We start from the raw sequence: 5,366 nt of genomic DNA on the forward strand, positions 1-5,366 counted from the left end.
GTGAAGATGATGTGGTAACTGCAACCCCAAGTCTCCAAAACCAGACAACAGCTGCTGCCCAAACTGGAGAGGCTGGTAAGGACTTTGGGTCACTTGTGGCTTCATAAATGTAGCATGTTGTTGTAGTTATGGACCATTCCACTTCCACCCCTCACTAAACTACACTTATGTGGAATATAAAGATGGGGCAAGTGAAGATGATGTGGTAACTGCAACCCCAAGTGCCCAAAACCAGACAACGTCATCTGCCACTGATGGAGTAACTGGTAAGGGAATTTATTTATTTGTTACTTGGAAGACTCTGTAGTTTACACATTTGCTTTGAGTTTTGTTAAACATTGTCAAGTACATTAAATTGGGTTTCAATCAAGGAAAAAGGCTATTGTGTATCAACTTGACTTAAATGCTGAGGGAAGTCTACTGTCCACTGATTGCTTGGGCCACAATGGTTCCAATCTTTCTCTAAACCAGCTGATTTTAATTGGCACATTTCTTATGCAAGTGTGAGTAAATTGAAGACACCTGTCTTGTGAATGATCTCCTGTAGAAAGCAGATCGCAGTGCTTGCATCTTTCTAACCTGTAAGTGTTTTCAAACAAATCTCCAAATTTGGTTTACAGGGTCAAATTTTTGCATTCATGGAAAATGCATCTAGGCATGGCAAACACAAACTGAGCTTTCTGTGACTTAACTCTTACTACATATATAGTTCTAAGTATTTACTAAACCTGGCAGCACTCTTCAGCAGAAAATCTGTTTAATTAATGTCTTGTTTACAACTGCTGTTCGTGGGATTTCAGCTGGCTTTTATGATCACCACAGTTTGGTTCTAAAATCGGATCCATGCTTTTTTTTTTTTCTCTCTCTCTCTCGTGGAATCCCAAGGTGGTGCGAGTCAGGATGCTGTTGTGTTAATTGAATCTGCAAAATGGGACCACCTCTGAATCTGCAATCTGCAAAATGGGACTACCTCTGCCCAAGATGGAACCACCATCACTGGTAATTGTTTGGCTTTTTGTCATATTTCCTGTTGTGTAAGAAGATTTTTGGGTTGTCAAGAATTTCAATCTTGATGAAATGTTGACTCAGATCAGACCTGGTGCTCTGCATTAGAATCTGCTTTATTAAGATTTGAGTACTTTCTACTGCATTTCAGTCATGACTATTTTGTGTCTGCAAGAAATGTGCAGAACTTTTGGTGTGTCAGAAGGCAAATACTAGTTACTTGTAGATTGTAGAGCTGTGAAGGTGCAGTTCACGTTAGCTACTACTCCACACAAGGGATTTTCAGAGCAATGGTACAGAAACTGAGCACTGTGGGCTGGCTTGGTTGTGGTTAAATTTTAGCCCAGCAGGTCTCTTAAAATCAGTGCCAGTAGTCAAACTTCTGGTGATTATCCAGCCCCATATTGGAACAATAGCATATTGTGGTTGGAACAATAGCATATTGATTGCTCACCAATGATTTCTAGTGTTGTATTTATCTCCTGTTTTTATCATCTTGCATTATACTATGTAAAAAATGTACTGTAGGCAGTTCATTTTGGCCCAACAACATGCTGTACAAGGACCCTCTTTAGAGCAAGGGTGCAGAAATGGAACATTGTGGGCTGGCCTGGCTCATATTTCAGACTGTAGCTTCCTCATAAACCAGTAGTCACAACAAAATGTCTGCCAGTTAACTAACCCCAGGTTGAAGCAATGGCTTATTGTACTGAAAGTGAAGTCTGCTTTTTATCCCTGTAGATTCCCATGATGACTCCTGAAGTGACTGCTCAGAATGCTAATGGTGAATGGAACTTCTCCTTTATCCTGGGTCACTTTCTGCACTTGGGCTTTCTCCATCTTGAATTCAATAAAGGCCAAATTTTATCAGACATTGTCTTTCCTTTTTTTGAAGTGTCTTCATGATTTGGGTCTAGTTTGGTGGTTAAGCTGACTAGCAACCTCTTTACTGACTCTCCTGTAGTATATACTTAAGACTTCATTCTGTAATGTGAACATCATTTTTGGTTCAAAGTTTGTTTTAGAGTCTGTCTTTAGAATGGAATTTGTGGATATTGACCTTGCTTTAGTTAATTTTCCTAACACACTGGCAAACTAATTTGCTTGTCTAATTACAAATCTAAGGTGTCTACTGTGAACGAGAAAGGAACAATAGGAGGATGGAGGCATGAGCAGGACATCCCGTATCTGTCTCCTTCACTCACAAATTACTTTAAGAGCCGTCAACTACAGGCTCGATGGTGTGTTATGCCCCCAACGTCGTCTTCCAGGCAGCGCTGCCACCGCTGACTTAAAGGCACCTAAACCTAACCCCAACCTTAACCCATGCCTAACCCTAGTGCCTTCCAGGCAGCGCTGCCTTGGCGACAACGTTGGGGGCATAAAACTCCAAGAAACTGACTGCTGATGCAGTAAATCACCTCTTGGCCTAGAATCAACAGACAGGCAAATTGCAAAGAATATAAACTTGTGCCAAAGCCTAAAAAATGTGATTAACATGGACTCATCCCACTTACTGACCCCTGATAATGAGGTAGGCTAATGTTTTCTAGTTCTTGAGACATGAATGAATACTTATTATATACAATGTGTGTACAAAATGGGTATGAACTTTTTAAAAGTTTGCATGGTAGTTCATGATTCCAGCATACAAAGGGCTTTTCTTGGCCTATCTACTAGTTTATTGTTGCAAATAAATCCTTATGAACTTGTTTGGAATCGAAAGTTGACATGTGGAAGGGAACTTTTGGTAACACTTTACGGTAAGGGTACATGAATTATCATGAATTCATGCATGAATTCCATGATTTCCATATTACTTCATTCCTTAATATCTCATGAATCACCAGGAATTTACATGAGATTCATGACCTCATACATAAACAGCACATCAACTAATGGTGAGCATCATTATGATTTATTAAGAATGATCATGATTTCTTTTTCTGCCAAAATTGTAGTCCTCACTATACTCAAATTCTGATTTGAACACAACTTGTGCAGTTCTCTAAACACATGCCATTGTTCACACTTTAGTTGAGGGGCCACAAACCTGATGAACTCATAAGTAATTAACCTGATATGTAATCATGATCTTGCTTAAAAAATCATAAATCATAATGATGTACCCATCGTAGAGCCACCACCATGAGTGGGAAGTAAGTCCATCTGAACAACATTCAGATGCATTACACTTGGTGCCCTTATAAGCTATGATGTGACGGCTAAACGAAATCATGAGTGTTATCCTAGTAAGAGCTAAAGAGACTAGGCAGCAAATTAATCTGACTTATTTACTGTAAGTGAATGAAATGGTAAACAGGCAACATTTTTTTTTTTTAGGTCTAAACCTGCCTTGGCACATTTTCAGTTGAATGTATTTGACAAATTCTTAGTGAAATGTTGGTGTATGTTAGGCTACTGTTTGTAGAAATTAAATGATCGTTTTCAGAAAATAAAAACGTTTTACCTGAAATCTTTGTTTTGGATCAACTTACTTACATATGGGGTAGGCCTATACCCTTATCTATATCCCCTTATAAGTTATCAAAAAGTTGTTGGTTACAGAAGTTGTAGAACATTTTGAATTTTTGTTTGGTGTGAAGGTTACAAAACAAAATCTCTTTGACCCATTAGAATGATGAAGAGTGTAAAGAATGGCTCATCTTACCCCGTTCTCCCCTACTGTAGCCTACTTGGCAACTGGATGCGTCATGGAAGCAGTAAGTCAAGTCGCATCAAAAATAGTAGTGGTGGCAGAACTCCCAAGTGCCACCTGGTTGTTGTTTGGGACAACTGCAGTTTGTGCCATTTCTGCCAAGAATATGGTGCGCGATTCGTGCGTGATTCGTGCATGATTCATGCAGAAAACCGTCCAAACTTAACTAATACCAGAGAATGTCTAATAGGAAGAGTATTGGCACTGTCTGGTTACTTCCGGTTTCTGGACTGGTTGCAGTTCCTCCTCAGATTCCACATTCCTTTTTTGAAGTCACGTAAGTCTTCTAAAAAGCCTTTCAAATAGGCCCATGTCAATGACTTCATTCATTAGCACAATGCTTGCGTGATATGGGCAACAACGACCCAACCTGTAAGAAATGAAAAGGACATAAGTACTCGTTCATTCAACTTCAGATCTAAAATCTAGATTGAACTTGCATAAACTACAATAAAATCTATGATTCTTCCACGACAAGCAGGTGAAAGAGAAATTTAGCCGTCTAGCTCCATAGACCCCCATTCAACATGCGCTCGCCCGCGATCACCCCCAGTGGAATTCTAATGGAACTGCAACCAATTTCGATACAATGGGGCTTAATAGGAAGTGCCAAGGCTCTCCATAGACGGGCTCTGCTAATACCCACTGTAGCTTGATTCAGTTAGACCATGTTAAAAAAGCTTTCTGGCTGAAAACAAAGCCAAATTGATCCAAGATAGTCCAAGATGTCTCCTGCGACACTAGCCTTCCTCATTATTGTTAAGCCCCATGAATCGCTAAACGATATACACCTGGAAGTCATGTGATTCTAATTATCATTGAATTGAGCATGAGCGTCATGCCTTTATAAGCCTCCATAAGGCCTGCTTGAACTCAACCTTCTCATTGTTTTTGGTGATTCAACATGGCAGTAATGGCAAAGGTTGTTGTGTTGGTTCTGATTGCTACTTTCAGTAATGGTTAGTGTTTTAAGTGTCTTTTTGCAGTTTAATTATTTTTTTAGAAATCCTGATTTAAGTAATAATTTCTTTTTTCTTTTGAGCAGTCTTCTGTCTTCCAAAGAGGCATGTCAAGGAAGGAGGTGCTCATGAGGTTGATGTTTCGACAAAACTAAATGTTGATGTTGTAACTGCAACCCCAAGTCTCCAAAACCAGACAACAGCTGCTGCCCAAACTGGAGATGCTGGTAAGGACTTCTACACTTATGTGGAATATAAAGATGGGGCAAGTGAAGATGATGTGGTAACTGCAACCCCAAGTCTCCAAAACCAGACAACAGCTGCTGCCCAAACTGGAGAGGCTGGTAAGGACTTTGGGTCACTTGTGGCTTCATAAATGTAGCATGTTGTTGTAGTTATGGACCATTCCACTTCCACCCCTCACTAAACTACACTTATGTGGAATATAAAGATGGGGCAAGTGAAGATGATGTGGTAACTGCAACCCCAAGTCTCCAAAACCAGACAACAGCTGCTGCCCAAACTGGAGAGGCTGGTAAGGACTTTGGGTCACTTGTGGCTTCATAAATGTAGCATGTTGTTGTAGTTATGGACCATTCCACTTCCACCCCTCACTAAACTACACTTATGTGGAATATAAAGATGGGGCAAGTGAAGATGATGTGGTAACTGCAACCCCAAGT

The 5,366-nt window shown here is 40.0% G+C and overlaps 1 long non-coding RNA gene across 1 annotated transcript; it reads left to right on the top strand.

The window, feature by feature from the left end:
- Positions 1 to 207: 207 nt before the first annotated feature.
- Positions 208 to 1,806, top strand: LOC121684700. Its single transcript, XR_006023176.1, has 3 exons — positions 208 to 266; positions 886 to 999; positions 1,747 to 1,806. It is a non-coding gene; the product is annotated as an uncharacterized LOC121684700 (long non-coding RNA).
- The last annotated feature ends 3,560 nt before the right edge of the window (positions 1,807 to 5,366 follow it).

Source organism: Alosa sapidissima, chromosome 15 (genome assembly GCF_018492685.1).
Source record: "Alosa sapidissima isolate fAloSap1 chromosome 15, fAloSap1.pri, whole genome shotgun sequence".
In the NCBI taxonomy this organism is placed as follows: domain Eukaryota; kingdom Metazoa; phylum Chordata; class Actinopteri; order Clupeiformes; family Clupeidae; genus Alosa; species Alosa sapidissima.